Source organism: Tamandua tetradactyla, chromosome 8 (genome assembly GCF_023851605.1).
Source record: "Tamandua tetradactyla isolate mTamTet1 chromosome 8, mTamTet1.pri, whole genome shotgun sequence".
Classification (NCBI taxonomy): Eukaryota; Metazoa; Chordata; class Mammalia; order Pilosa; family Myrmecophagidae; genus Tamandua; species Tamandua tetradactyla.
Window position 1 is genome coordinate 53,815,569 of NC_135334.1, and position 17,161 is coordinate 53,832,729.

Genomic DNA, 17,161 nt, shown 5'->3' on the forward strand with positions numbered 1-17,161 from the left:
GCATGTCTCTCTGTATACCAGTAGAACACAATCTTAATTTGATTAGTGTAGTTTCATAATACATTTTGCAAATACTGTAAGTCCTCTTCCTTAATTCATTTGCAAAACTATTTTGGCATTCTTCAACAATTTTAATAACTTTATTGAGACATAATTTATATACTGAAAAATTTATTCATGATAAGTCTACAATTCAATATATCTTTTTGTAAATTTGCCAAGTTGTACATTACCATAATCCAGCTGGGGAATATTTCCATTATGCTATAAAGATGTCTAGTGATGTCTACAATTAATCCCACTTCCTATTCACTGTCCTAGGAGACAGTCCTACTATCTGTCTCTAGAGATTTGTCTTCTGGACCGTCCATGATTTCTATATGTTTTTTTCAAGTTAGCCTAATTTTTTTTGAAGTTCATCCACAATATAACATATCAGTATGTCACTCATTTTCTTGATAAATAATATTTTATTGTATGGACATGCCATATTTTGCTTATCACCTAATGCATATTTGTATTGTTTTTACTTTTTAATTATTATATATAATGCTGTTCTGAACATTTGAATGCCAGTCTTTGTATGTACATATGTTTCCATTTCTCATGGTTAGACACACAGGAGTGAAATTTCTGAGTTCCCTGGTGAATTTATATTTCACATTTTATGAAATGTCAAACTGTTTTTCAAAGTGGTTTTCCTTTTTCAGATTCCTATGGCAATGCATGAGGATTTCTGTTTTGCTTTTGGTCAACGACATATGTTATTGTCTCTGTTTTTATTATAATTGTTCTGTTGGGCATGAAGTGGCATATAATTTTGTATAGAATTGAATTTCTCTAACGGTTAAGATGTTGGACATCTTTTTGTGTGCTTATATTAATAATATGACTGAGTCATAACCCATATGCTATTCATAAAAATACATATGAAACATCAACTATATTAATTGTGGAAATAATAGTCTCTCCAACAAATGGCATTGAAAAACTGCATATCCACATGTGAACTAATGAAATTGGAGTGCTACCTAGCTCCATATACAAAAATGAACTCAAAATGGACAAAGTACCTAAACATAAGAGCTATAATTATAAAACTCTTATAAGAAATTATAGGGGAAAACCTTCATAATCTTGGATTTGGCAGTGAATACTTAGCTATGACAGCAAAAACTGAACAACAAAAGAAAAAATAGATAAAAGGGACTCCATCAGAATTGAAATCATTTTTTACATCAAAGGACACTATCAAGAAAGTGAAAAGACTACCTACAAAATGGGATTAAAAGGAAAAAAATTTAATGGGATTAAAGGTTGTAAATTGGAGCGCAAAGGTAGTTCAGTAGTAGAATTCTCACCTGCCATGTGGCAGACCCAGGTTCGATTCCCGGTCCATGCACTTCCCAAAAAACAAACAAACAAGCAAAACAAAGAAACAAACAAAAATCCAACAAATGGTATTGAGATAATGGCATATGCACATGGAAAAATAATATCATAAATACCATACAGCATACACAAAAAATTGTAAATCATAGATCTATTAAAGGTTTAGTACCCAGAATATACAAAGAACTGGTACAATTTTACCACAAAAATACAAGCAATCCAATAAAAAATGGCAAATAACATTAATTGATATTTTGACAAAGATGCACAAATGGTCAAAAAGCACATAAAATGACATTCAACATCATTAGTCTTCAGGGAAACACAAATCAAAACCACGATATGATACTACTTCACCCCACTACGATGGCTATTTAAAAAATGGAAAATAATGTGGGAAAAAATTCAGAGAACCCTCATACATTGTTGACAGGAGAGTAAAATGGTACAGTCACAGTGGAAAACAGTACCTCAGAAACTTGAACATAGAACTATTACCTGGTCTGGCAATTCCATTTCTAGATACACATCCAAAGAAATTGAAAACAGGGACTCGAATGCTTTGTACACCAATATTCATAGCAGCAATATGAAACACAATATCCAAAAGCTGGAAAAATCCATGTGCCATAGCTGGATATATGGATATACACAGAATGGAATATCATTCAATTATAAAAGGGAATAAATTCTAAAAAAGAAAGGGAATGAAATTCTGATACATCCTACAACATGGGTGAATCTTGAAAGCATTAAGTTGAGTGAAATAAGTCAAATGCAAAAGGACAAATATTGTATGATTTCAATTGTATATAATTTCTAAAATAAGCAAATCCATAGAGACAGAAAGTAGATTAGAGGTCATGAGGAGCCGAAGAGGGAAATGGAGAATGTTTAATAGATACAGAGTTTCTGTTTGGAGTCATGAAAAATTCTTGGCAAAGGATGGTGGTGATGATAGTACAACAATGCAATTATAAATGATTCCAGTGAAATGTATGCATAAGACTGGTTAGGGTGGATAATTTTGTATTATATGTATACATATTACCACAATAAAAGAAATAAAGAATAAATGTAGAATTATTTAGTAATCCTGAAAGTTATCTTAAATTATTACCAGAGTGATAAAAGCATGGTTTGTTTACCAGACATGGAGTATTATGTTGGAACATATAAATGAATGTACTGACATGAGACATTAACTTTAAATGCAATTGCAAATAAAATCAAACACATTCATAAGCAAAATAAATGTGCAATATATAAATGTGAAAGATCTTAACTGACCTTCAAAGAAAAATTTTAGGTAGGCTCAAATTATAAGTTCTAACTATGTCTGTATAAAACAGGCACATCTAAAACAAAATGAATTATACGTGTATAAATTAAAGGGAAGTAAAAAAAATTAAAGGGAAGGACTAAGACAAACCAGGAAGATGGATATGAATACTGTGATAAGTAGAACTGAAGCCAGCAATATTAAATGTGAAAAGAAAGGATACTTTTATCTTTGTCATAATTCACAACTCATTTTTTTAAAATATGGATATCTATGCACTAGATAATATAGCAACCAAATGTAAAAAGCGAAAAGTTGCATAATATACTAGGATACTTAGCTAGAAACACGGTGGAAATGAGACACTTTTATATAGCACTGTTAGCACTTAAAAGATAAAGGAGAAAAACAAAATAAAGAATATAGAAGACCTGAAGAAAGGCCAAATCTGATCCTGTTTCAGGAGAGATTTCCCTCTATAAGAAAGGATTTTTTTTCAGTGATGAGATTTGATGAGTTGATTTAACTTGATCAAGATGAGGGGCAGGATATTTCAGATGGTTATATGCATTGTAGAAAACAGTTTGTTTGTGGTGTGAAAACTGTGCTCCTGCATTAGACCATTAAGATAGAATCACACGCCCATATATTCTTATAGTTTCCCAGGCTCACCAAGCAGGTGCACCACCGCATCATATATTCCAGGCAATAGACACCAAGAGATGATTTTAGTTTCAATACAATTGAAAAAACACAGAATTTTACCTTTCACTTTATCTTCATATCTATTAACAATAAAGTGATGTTACATTAAAGTGCAACAAGCTTAGCAATACTAACATATGAGGGATTTGCATCAGCTGAGACGGGCGCCCTCAGAAATGGAGTTCCCAGGCACGCAGTGAGGTCGCTGATGTAGAGCTGGTCATTGTGGTCAATGAGGAGGAAAGGCCTGAGAGGGAAACTGAAGGAGTCAGGGGGACAGCGCCAGATGAGGGAGTTGGGGTGACATTAAAAAAACTCACACTTCCACTCTCATAAACAACAAACACACAACCCGGCAGTGAGGTGTCTGTATATACTGACAAAGCATTGGGGTGGTGGTGAAGAGACTGCAATGACTGTGCTCCTTCACATGTAGGAGAAAGAATGTCTCTTCAGAGTCAGCCAGTGTGTCCTTCTTCCTCATCCGGGGATCCCTGCAGACTCCGAGAGCCCAGTCCCAAGAGTTGTCCACTTCCAGTTCCCAGTAACGTTTCCCAGAGGTAAAAGCCTCGGCCCCCCACGCAGCAGCACAGTTAGAGCTTTTAGGTTTAAAAGCTGTGTCTTGATGGTCATGCCCAAATCTACATCTTCTCACATCATCAAACAGCATGATATTGTGATTGATTGTTTCGTTATTGAAGGAAATGTTCACTGCGGAAAGAAAAGAATATTCTAGTCATAATCAACTTAAAAATCCCTATGAGCTGAGGAGTCCGTTATGAATCTCACTTGAAAAAACAGGCCAAGACTTGAAGGGCAGTTCTACCCGGACAATGTCACATTTAAGGGCTCCCCATGTGTGTACAGAAGACACAAATATCAAGCCACAATGGAAAACATTCCTTAAAAAAATTAGGACTGGGAGGGCCTTGGTGACTCAGCAGGCAGAGTTCTTGCCTGCCATGTTGGAGACCCGGGTTTGTTTCCCAGTGCCTGCCCGTGTGGGGAAAAAAAAATTAGGATTATAATGAGGATGAGTATGTTGTCAATGTCTGGCTGATTACATTTCATGGTACATAAAGGCCTGGAGACCTGGGCTTCCACGGCAAGTCCTTCACAATGTAACTGAGCACAGCCCCTTTACAGAAAAATAAATCCTAGATCGAAATAAAGGGTGATGGCATTGCCAGAGATTTTATGACACTCCCATTAATCAAATAAATTTATACTTAAAAAAACTAAATATATCTTAGAACGGTTTCTTCCTCAGAATGTTCTGCCACGAAGCCTTATTTCATCTCTATCTCTATCTCTGAGGCTCATCCTCCAGGTTTAAGTCTATCCTGGAGTAGAGCCTCATCCATCAACAAAATGCCTCATTGTTCAAAAATTCATGTTTTCTGCATATAGTCATTTTATGTTTGCTCACAGTTTATTTCTGATTATATCAATTAAATTGCATTTTATAACAAATTCATTGTCAAAATACTTGTTTACAGTTCTGAATCACATTTCTCCCATCTCCATCTTTCATTTAATGTTTTCATAGCATCACTGTACAAATAGGGCCATAAATGCCTCTTCACAGGCTGCTCTCCTCTGCTAAACGAAAGGGTAATAAAGAAAGAAAGATTGCCTACGGGAAAGCATCATAAAGACACTGCATGGTCCCACCGATGGACTGACACTTCAGCAGTGGCTGAGCCTGTCTCTCAGTCCAGTGATGGGCCCTGCGCTGAGCTCTGGCCTCACAGGCTGGGGCATGCACAGCTGCGCTGACTCACTCCTGAAGGGGGAAGATTCAGTTCATCTCTATGGTGCCAAAGGCCCTGTCATAATATGTAAGAAAAGACATATGCGTTGAATTGAAAATGTCCTTCAGCCCCCATGATATTGTACTGTCACAACTGTGGAGTAGGATAGAGCTTTGGTAGTGAATTTTCCCTGCTTCTCTTTACTGCCTACTTATACCTCTTGCTTCTCAGAGGTACATGACTTTCTCACTGCCTGGGTAAAGCTGATCCATCTACCTCAATGAGTTTTTTAATTCAAATTGGAAATCACAGGTGGCTGTCTTCTAGCAACTTGTGCTCTGATTCCTTTAACAAGTAAATCCCTGAGACACTGGTATGATAAAAAAACAATGCTAACTTCTGATAAAGGAGGATATGGAATCTTATTCAGTACATAAGCATATCCATAGATAATCGATTTAATATAACATAATGAATTATGCCTTGGATCTGTTAGAAATGGCTGGATATCTTTAAAGCCCACATTAGTCCTTAGTTTGCAATGAAAGGCAAACTTACCTCCCCAGTATCTCTGAAATCCTGTTAAGAGAAAAAGAAAGTTAGGGTTTGTCAGATGAGAGTGCTTCTGCCAACCAGTCCTTGGCTCTAAGAAAGTACCAGTTTCTACAATCCCACTCTTTTGTAAATTAAATATTCTTCTCCTCAGTAAAAGATTATACCTGTGCCAACACCTTGACAGTGTCAAAATCTTGATAAATTCTGAACCCCAAGGGTGACTTAAGAGAGAGAAGACCCGGGCTAGTAATCATGGCAACCAAGCATCACTGTCTGCAAAGTGGTTTTCCCAGAGCTTGTCCCTGCAGTTAATGTGCCCAGTTATGGGTAATTCAAATCTAGGACTTCTAAAGAGGACTTAGAGACTAATTTTCCCCAGATTCCTATTTATTGTCCAACTGGAGGCAAAAGCAGAATGTCCATGTGTAAGTTGTTCCTTCTGGTGGATAAGGAGAATTTCAGTGGAGGATGTTCCATGGGGAAAACACTCTCAATTCCATAAAGCTTTGTTGCTCATGGTTAGGAGAGGATTTTGTAGTTCATATGTATCTTTCTCAGTTAGGAATTAACCTCCACATGAATAAAAATGTGTTTGGACATGAATAAATATGTATTTGGTAGCAAATAATTAATGGACGTCAATCATGGCACGTCAACTAATATAAATATATGCCACGTGTGTCCTAGTTTTTACCTGGAGTATCTCCACATCTGGTTTTTGGCACATTATCATCAATTCTTCATTCATTTCCCTTAGTTCTTTCCCCTTTTGAGTCATTTTGGTTCCATTTTTCTTGAGTTGTCATAAAATATTTTTGCTTTCCTGTGTTCGTTTGTCTAAATGTTGTTTTTCTTCCTCATAGAGATCTGGATGCAAATTCTCATACGCAACTTTGATAATCATTCTCCACAGACACACATAATCCTACAAGGACATGGATTTCCTAGATCACATACCCAAGGTGACTTTAAAATCTTTCACTTAAAACTCAACTATTTCTCTTTGAATCATGACGTCTACCAATCAGCCTCTCACCCAAAATTCAGATCCACCCATTTCTCAGAAACAGCATATTCATCCATTTCCTTCTTTCACTGGTTTGCACTACCTGAAGACCCAAACCCATCCTTTCCTCAAACGAATTTCATCCACTACTTTAGTTCCTAAAATATTTGAAAAAAACTTTCAAAGTTCTTTTTTATGTTCTCTGATACTTGAAAAACTAGGAGCACGTTTTGTAAATAGAAAATTTACAGAATAGAGATGGTAAATAGAGATAGTCTCTCATTTTTAACTTCCCTATTCCATGGCCTGACAATTCAATCTTAGCAGAAATGTTGCTTATTACTCTCAGGGATTAGAAACCATCAGGCAAGGTCTTCCTAAAATCGCTAACAACAGACTCTAAAGATAATTTCTATCCTTATAGCCCTTTTTCTGTCCCCCTTTTGTCTATGAATGGGCTTGCCTTCTCCTATCTAAGCCATAGGTTCTCATATTTCCCTGCCGTTTTAAGGGCGTTTATTCCCATTCCATTCCCTATTCCCTCTCAAGATTGATGTATTCATCCCTTTCAATCTCTACCTTTCCCCCTTACCTAGGCTTTTCAAAATGTTCTATTTTTTATCTTACTTGAACAGATAGTCATCTCTAGCTAACACGCTTTCGCTTTTCATCCCTACAGGCACATTTCTCATTGCTGTTCCCACCTCCTTCTCCCCCCATGGGAACTTTGAACTAATTATTGTGAATTAGCTGTAGCTCCCCATTTTAAGCTCTTGAATTTCTAGATTTCACCTCATACAGAAATCTCTGCCTGAATTATCCAAGGATTTTTAATACCTACTAGTCTTTCAGAACTCAACTGATTCTGAAACTGAGAAATTTGTGACATCCCTAACACTGATGGCTGAACCTCCCTAAACCCGTCTGTGCCCACATGTTAGCGCTTCTAACACACTGTTCCAATGACCCTGTTTCTTGTGGCTGATATATTAGGGTATAGAAACCCTCACCAAGAAGCATGTTAACCTACTATGAGAAAATGGACACTTTTCCTATTCTTCACCTATTCACAGTATCTCATGGAACTGATGACTTAAGCCCAAGTCCTCTAGGTACATGTTTCAAGCCTCTCTGTCCAAACTGATTCTGAAGGAAACAGTCTCATACTCACCATCCGCACATCAGTAGTTCTGTTTTCTTCATTTAGATTTCTCTGATTTCCCAGGATCTCTTGCCACAGAGATCACATCTGCTTTAGGAGCTTCTCCTGTAAAAGAACTATGAATTTAAGCACCAGAGAAGCAAATATTACAAAGTTCAGTCCCTGATAGAGGGAGGTAAGTGATTTAGATAAATGAACTATAGGAGGATATAAAGATGGTATTTACCTGTTTACCCTCCATACTTATTAATACTTGGAAATTTCAAACAAAGAACCATAAAATTTAACGTAATTCTTTTTCTAAGTGATTGTCTATGAGGAATTCATATAGTATGGCTAGTCTTCAGATAAGCATCTTGCCATAGATGCTGGTCCCCACCGCTCCCACATATCTTACCTTATTTCTTTGTCCAGTGTTCATAATTATGTTCCCAATATTAAAAAAAAAAAGCCTCTCCGCAGTTGTAGTTTTGATCACCAGTGACTCTTTCTGAAAATGATGGGTTTAAGTTGCCTGAGCATTATACTGCATAATCCAAATCATACCATTCATTTCATCGCTATCCCATTTGAATGCAAGATCCATGAAGGCAGGTATATGTGTGTATTTAATCCTAACTTTATACTGGTTCCTAGAAGAGTACCTGAGACATACTAGACATTCTACAAAGAGTGGATTATTCACCCATCATGATCCTGAATTTCCTTATGTCTTAGCAATTGTATTCCCACCTCTCAAAGTGCTCTCAGAGGCATCACTTACCCGGTAATTCTCAGCAGCCCATTCTATGGAATAGTGATTGTGAGTCCCCATGCTCATGAGATTTAGAGCAGAGCAAACACAACAAGTTTTCATCTTCTTCACAGAAGATCTTCTTAGTCTCCTTGTGTGTCCTACATAGATGTTCTTCAGAGCTCACAAACTGGCGGAGATGTTCTTGTCTAACACAAGACACCAGGTTCTTCCAACATTATTAGTTCTGAGGTCTTTGTTTTGTGAGGTTTCCCTGCATGTGGGGCATTTGGCAGGAGTTTCTGCTTCCTCCCAGGAAAGATAGAGACAGGGCCTGCAGAAGCTGTGCCCACAGCCTATGGTGACTGGGTCTGTAAGGTAGTTCAGGCAGATGAGGCAGGTGAGCTCTTGCTGGAAGGCTTGAGAGATGTGTGAGTCCATTTTGCTGAGGTACAAAAATCAGTTTATTATTCTGCTTTGTTGAGGCAAAGGCTGAAGCAAAATTTTAGTCAGGTTGTGACTCAATAATACACTTGTGTCTAGAGCTGGATAAGATTTGTCTTGTATATGGCCCAAGTAGTAAAATGAGGCACAGAGTGTGATAGAAAATATCATTGGTTATATATCCTACAAGCTTCTTATCACCTAACCTCTTTTCTACTCTTTAAAAGCCCTCCAGTTTGGTCAAGGTGTTATGTTAAAAGAATTTCTGGGATTGAATTGTTTGACCCAATACATGGTTCTAGGGGTTGGTCTTGTTTGGTCTGAAAATCAATTATTAAGATACTGGCCCAGGAGTGGTTTATCAAAGGGCATTGGACTAAATCCTTTTATCTTCAATAATTAAATTGACTTAATTTTATCTTTGCTGTCCTTTATTTCTTTCAACAGACTCCATGAACCAAAAGCAATTTTTGAATATATAATAATTAATATGGACTAAATTAAACTTTGTAGATTGGATAAGTTTCAATGAGAATTTCTTATATAAATATCTTAAGCAGTTCAATTTTCCCTCCTACCTTTGAAAGTATACCTCTGCATCAAGCAAAGCAGAAATTGATAAGAGAATCGCTATACCTTCCATGTACTGTCAAACTACTATCAAGCATCCCTTCACATTGTGCAGAGATGTAATTATTATTCAGTAATAACAATTAGCACCAGAAAACAAATCAATCTCTTCAAATTAATTTTCTTTAAAACTGTTGGGTTTTCATTTCCACAGAAAATGAATAAAGATAGCACTCCCATTTCTGATATTTCTGCATTGTCACCATTAACACTTTTCTGAAGACCAAATCATTGCAAGCTTCTAGAAAATTTAAGTCAGAAAATTGATATTTCTGAAGGGATAACAAGCACCACCCTAAACAATATTTTCTTCAAGTCATCAATGCACTATTTTTATATTGTGGAATATCCTCGCTCCTATGTATACATTTATGCACTACTTATAGAGCAGAATGTAAAACATTTAGACATGGAGAATAAAATACTGCTGACCCATTTTCGGATCTAAACATGGTACAAAATTATAAGCTAATTAGCCACAACTTTCTGCATCTTACAGTCCACAAGAACAACCAAGGAATACATAAAATAATAGGACAAAAGTTAACCATCATGTGAATTCTAGAAATATATAGCAAGAACAGATTACAAAATAATGTAAACCAAAAATAGTTGAAGGAATGGAGTCATTTTCACTAACTGGGCAAACAATACCACATCATGGACACAACCTCAGTTTCTTGATACATAAATTTAAATTACTATTATTATTATCATTTACATTTTAGGGTTTGGGGAAACAGCAGGACTCCTCCCCTGCAAACTGTGTACTCACCTAAGGAATATGTCAATGGTTTCACCAATTCTTGCTGTAGAAATAATACCGTGGGAGTCAGTTGAGGGGCCAATACCTCACCAGGTGATAGGAGCAGCTATCAGAGGTTTCCACAGCCTGGGGAGTTCTAAAAACACTCTGTTCTTGGAAAGAATGAGCCTGGCTACTGGGAGGCCCTTATATTGAACCTAAAGACCACACCCACTTCTGTCATGTGATTAGATTTTATGAGTCTTAAGAAATGTTAATATAGGTGACAGAATTTCTTCAAACAAGAGAAAAGATTGAAATAACACCTTTGCTAATCTCCATAAACAAACCTCTTCAAATATCATCTTGAGTCACTGATTTGTGACTAATGAAACTCCAAATTCTGAATTTATATCTAGCTGTTGCTGATTGAGGACATTCATTTTTAACATATAAAGTGGTATAAAAGATGATCTCATCAGTTAATGATTTCAGCACATCATGAAAAATTTTGAAATGTCTTGTTTTATTTTGACTTTAATTATCTTCTATTGTGTAGGATGGGTATATTTTATATATTGATTCATTTTGTACTTTAATGTAAGAATTTAATATGAGATCATTTTGACCTCATCTCCAGAACAGAGATTTATTCTGTCCCACTCCACATTAAGCCTCCTGTCCTTTGTTTTGTCAAATAGTGTAGGATGAAAACTTCGAGAATAATATTCATTAATATGGATGGTAAAGAATATCCTTGATGTACTATTGAACTTAAGGAGAATTAATTTATCTCTCCCTTTACCATTATTTTTCTTTAATCTTAAAATATGTATTTTATAAAAATAATGAAGTAGCTCTCAAGTTTTTCTTTAAGGATTTTATCAACTAAATTTTCACTGTCTGTGGAGGTAATTGTTTAAGATAGCAAATTTTATCGAAAAATTTTCCATTGTTAAAAATCACCCTTCCTATTTTAGAAATATCTATATTGATCATTATTTACTTAATCTATTGTTTGAGTGATTTAAAAAATTATGATTTTCACAAAAAGAAACTGATCAGTAACTTTTTATTCATACTTTTAATTCATACTCCCTTTATTTTAAGAAAACAAGTCCTATGCTCAATTAACAAAATCATTTTTGAAGCTTTTATTTCCTTCTCTGATTCCAAAACATACAAATAACTCTGGAATTAATTGTTCCTTAAGAATCCTTGGTACTTTGCTTTGTAGAAATGGTATACTTAGATTTTCTGATTCTGTTAGAGACAAACTTGGTAAATTTTCACATTCATATAAATTTATCCATTTTGCTCAGGTTTTCACATTTATTTGCATAATGTTCAGAAATTAATTTCTTAGATAGTTTTAAATAGTTTCCCACTAATTTTTCAGTTGTGCTTTCTCATTTCTTCTTAATAAGCCTGTCTTCTTTATTGTTTTTTTAAGTTCATGAATTTATTTTTTCCTACCACTTTTTGTAGTCTCTATTAATTTCCATTTTTGTACTTATATCTTTTCTTTCCTTTATGCTTCATTTATGATTAGTCACTTTATTTATATGTCATTTACTTCCTGACAGTTTCTTCAAGATTCTGAGTCTTGGTTTCTCTTTCCCGGTAAGTTTACATAATATGTTCATCTAGCCCCAGCATATAGTGCTCATTCTGGAATTACCTGAAGTAAATTAATGTCATCATTATTTCAAACTCCAAAAGAATGGCATTTCCTTAGCCTGCGAATTTAGAAACCAAATTATTTCTTGCTTCTGGTTTACACTATCCTTTAGAATTCTCTTTCCTGATATTTTAACCACATATTGGAATAAATTTTTCATGGTTGTATTATATTTGCTTATATTAGCTCATTCACTCATTTATACATTCATTCATCACATTTCTATATCATACCATGTTCTAAGCACTGTGCTAAGTAGTGGGAATATTAGCAAATAAGAAAAATAACGCACTTACCAACTGATACATTCAAGGCACAAAAAAGGATGGTCCTCTGGGTTAGTCAGCTTTGTTCTTCCTTTTCAAGGAAAGGAAACTAGGTCAAACTGGAAATAGGCCTCTGAGACCTATAATTGCAGGACGCTGTGCTTGGGCGGGACCTGGACACTGTAATTCATGGACACAAAATAAACTCCTTTCCAATTCTTAGGTAAGTTCCCTCTTTCCTGTGCTCCTTTAACATTCTACTTTTTTGGCTGACGCCTTTCCTGAGACACCTTAGCATCAACTGCTCAGTAACATTCATAGAGAAGAGAGAAAGAACAGGGTGAACAAATCCCAGAAGGCCAAATTGATTTTCAGTATATCTGAATTCATCCTCATCAGAAGGAAACAGCTGAGACAAAGGAGCACCAGCGCTTAGTAGTGCCTTGTCATGGTTAGGGACATGTCAACTTGGCCAAATTGTGGTAGCTGTTTATCTGATTGGGCAGGTACTGGCCTGTCTGTTGCAATGAGGACATTTCATAGGATTAGGTCATGATCACGTCAGCTGCATCCACAGCTGATTCCATTTGTAATCAGCCAAAGAGGAGTGTCTTCTATAATTAGTGATGCTAAATCTAATCATTGGAAGCCTTTTAAGGAGGACTCAGAGGAGACAGGTCCCATTCCTGCTTTGGCTGGTGAGCCTTTCCTGCGGAGTTCATCCAGACCCTCCATCGGAGTCGTCGGCTTCACAGCCTGCCCTGTGGATTTGGATTCTGCGTTACTGCGGTCACGTGAGACACTTTTATAAATTTTGTATTTGCAAGTGTTCCCTGTTGATTCTGTTTATTTAGAGAACCTTAACTAATACATGCCTGTTTGGAACCAAAATGGAAATTTGCCCCTGAAAAGGATGTTAATAGCTAGAAACATTCATCCACTTCATCAACATGAGACCAACTTTCCCCAAAATGAAAGACTGTCAGTATAAACTCACTTTTCTGACATGGTTCCCAAGTTCTACAGGAAAAAGAAAAACAAGTATAATCTGATACATAAGACTTAGCTACCCTTTTGCTTCCCCTCTAGTACTCTTGTATTTTAAAAGCAATATATATTTTCTCTTCTCTCGAGTAAATAATCATAACAGAAACTAAACTATGATGAGCAAGATATTCTCATGTCATGAGAGTTAAGGAGGAAGGGGCTCGTGAAGAGGCTGTGGTGAGGCAAGATGGTTTGGGTTCCCAGAGGCATTGCATAGTCTTGTTCCCAAAGAGAGGTCTGCCTACTTAGACAAACAATTAAAACAAAACAGGAAATTGAATAACAAAATAATTACAGAGTTTATTGAAATGGATTACCAAATTCTCTCCTCTTACCTTTGTAACAAGCAAAGCCTCATGTCTTCAGGAAACTGCTTCATGTGGCAGAGACGATGTGAATTAGGGAGCATAATTTTGGAATTATACCCAGAGATGTGAACCTTACCTTAGCCACGGAGTTTTTTGGTTTTGGATAAACTGTGTGGCTAGTATACCTGATCACACTGGAAATATTTTTGTCTTATCTTTTCTACAAAAAGTGCAAATATTTCCCAAACACTACCAGGAATATGAAGAAAGAAGTGATTGGAGAAAGTAAATGATGGGAGTCAAAGTGAATATGAATCTTTCCCCAAAGTAATGGCATATGCAGATAACATTACAGTGTCATAGCAACACTGCCTAGAAAGGGATTTGTGTCACTTGGTTGGACCTCCCACCTCACCTGGAGCAGCCCCGGGTTGGGCATCTGGCAGGTCTTAGTCAGCTCACCGTACATTTCCCTCAGAATTTATTCTGTTGAATCATTTGCACGTCCTTGTCCTTGAGTTGTTGGAAAATCTCTTCTTCTCTCTACAATCTCTCTAGATAGAGTTGCTCCTCCCCATAGAGAAATAGGTGCATCATCTAGTATTGAGTCTTGATCACCACCTTCCTTAAAACCACATAATCCAGCATGGACACTGGAGTAGAAAGATCAGCCACCCTCACTCCAAATAGAAAATTTCATAACTAAAATATTCTTTCCTTGACCTCATCAGGCAAGAGATCCATAAACTTTCAGTCCCACAACTGGGTCTTAAATGTTTGCTAGTCCTTTCTGTCCATCCTTTTTGTGTGCTCAAATAGACCACTCATTTAAATCAAGCCCTCTAAGTGCCTCCAGACTCCCTCCCTGTGATGCTTCCTCAGGATATTTACTCCAATTATTCCCTCCCTCACCTAAACCTTCTTCCATTCCTCATGCGGCTCTATCCAATTCATATATATATTTAAATATATTTATGTAAACACGATATATAGATTAAAAACAAACAACAGTTTACGCGATTGCTTCTATAGCTACTACTCTATTTCTTGTCTCCTTCACAGCCAAACTTAGGCAATGGTGTCTTTATACTGAGTGCCCAAGAAGCTTTATCCAAACCTTCACTGTTGGTCTAAGAGAACACGCTAGGTCCTGGTTTCCCTTGTGTAGCTTTTCTTTGTGTGCATTACTATTGTAATGAACTGTGTTCTAGTCTGCTAGCTGCTGGAATACAATATACCAGAAATGGAATGGCTTTTAAAAGGGAGAATTTAATGAGTTGCAAGTTTACAGTTTTAAGGCCGAGAAAATGTCCCAATTAAAACAAGTCTATAGAAATGTCCAATCAAAGGCATCCAGGGAAAGATACCTTGGTTCAAGAAGGCCGATGAAGTTCAGGGTTTCTCTCTCAAGTGAGACGGCACATGGCGAACACAGTCAGGCTTCTCTCTCGGCTGGAAGGGCACATGGTGAATATGGCATCATCTGCTAGCTTTCTCTCCTGGCTTCCTGTTTCATGAAGCTCCCCGGGAGGCGTTTTCCTTCTTCATCTCCAAAGGTCGCTGGCTGGTGGACTCTCTGCTTCGTGGTGCTGCAGCATTCTCTGCTCTCTCTGAATCTCTCATTCTCCAAAATGTTTCCTCTTTTATAGGACTTCAGAAACTAATCAAGACCCACTCAAATGGGTGGAGACATGTCATCCCCTAATCCAGTTTAACAACCATTCTTAACTAAATCACATCAACTAGGGAGATGATCTCATTACAGTTTCAAACATACAGTATTGAACAGAGATTATTCTACCTTTATGAAATGGGATTTATATTAAAACATGGCTTTCTTAGGGGGCATATATCCTTTCAAACCAGCACAAACTGTATACTTGGAATTACAGATAAACCATTTGAAACTGCTGCTGTTCCCTGGGAAGTCATCATTATCCTTTAACTGGTGACTTTTTTAAGTAAATAGTCTATGTAGCATTATACCAACTTTCAAAACAAAATAAAATAGTTTCATTCTCATGATAAATCCCTAGATTTTAGTAGTTTCTCAATTTAGATTTCATTGTGCTTCCTGAGGTATTTTCCTTATAGTTCCCATTTCCTTTAAAATTTGCTTCCACAAAAGAACCACACATTTTAGTGACAGAGAATATATTGTTATGAATCACATCCACATATCTATGTGAAAAGGCAGTGATTGAGTGAAGTTATAATCTTGAGTTAAATGTGTTGTTCACATGTTTCCATATTAAACCTAAATTGATTCTCATATTTGGAGGATTACATCAAAGGCAACAAAAACATATAATAGAAACCTTAAAGGGACCCTAGGGATAATATTCATTTCCTCAGAAATTTGCTCTTAGATTTGGTGCAACCTAAAATGGAACCCAGCTTGCCTCAGAAGTCAGTGTTCCTGGTGCCACCTGTTCCACAATGAACCAATTCCACATATTTGGCCAATGGGTCTAAGTAATCCCCTCTTAAGAAGGCTCAACCCAGCTAGGACTAGAGTGTCAAAATTGGTCAAGAACAGTGAAAGAACATACTATCGTCTTGGGATATACATCGAAATATGTCACCTCCGCCAATGTTATTCTCATCATTTTCATTATTTTAATTCTCATCTGTCTTTCTGATTATGATCATAATAATTCTATATTGCCTTATAGGCATCATGTACCTCCTTCCTCAGCAGCCCATTCCTCTGGTCTGTATCAGTGTCCAATGTGCTCTGAGGACTCATCACAGAGCTCACAGAGCAGGAAGGCTCCTTTGGTCCTTATGGGTCCCACAGATCTGTGCCTTACAGCTCTGCTTGTGCAAGGTCTGACTTTCCCAGCAAAGCATTATCTTAGCACAGAGATGGTCTGGCAACAAATGCTTTTCCTCTACTTCACTCTCTAAATTCAGATGCCAGAAGGTCCCTACCCATTCTGTCTGCTATATTTGGGCCAGTTTCTCCATCTCACACATGGGATTGCCATTTTTTTTTTCAGTTTGAGAATGTGGATTTTCATAACAGAGTGTAATAAAATGATGAGGGTGGAGAGAAGTTCTCACCTTCAGTCTTGACATCTGAGAACCTCACCCTGGGTGCTTATCATCACACCTCTTCACTCCATTGTGGTCCATGTTCTGTACAAGGGTAAGTATTGCACATACATAAACCCCAAGGAATAGTGCAGAAAGCAGGGTTACCAGCTACAGAGCTGTCACCTCCCCTAGACTCAAAGGACAAATGGAGGGAGAGGTTACTGAAACTTAGAGTCATACAAAGTAGCCTCACAATGAGTCATGACCTTCTTTTAAGGAAACTTCCAGACCCAAGCTACTTTGCCAGGAATGTCACAGGAAAATAAATACACTAACCTTACACTTTTTCATGCCCCCATTCTCTCTCCAGGGCTCGCCAATAATCTAATACAGCTGTAAGCCAGAGAGGAAT

At 36.9% G+C, this 17,161-nt stretch overlaps 2 pseudogenes; one reads left to right on the forward strand and one right to left on the reverse strand.

The window, feature by feature from the left end:
* LOC143645099 (tripartite motif-containing protein 43-like) overlaps positions 1–17,161 on the forward strand; it is a 601,918-nt pseudogene that overhangs the window by 113,469 nt on the left and 471,288 nt on the right.
* Positions 3,485–9,034, reverse strand: LOC143643873 (tripartite motif-containing protein 43B-like; annotated as a pseudogene).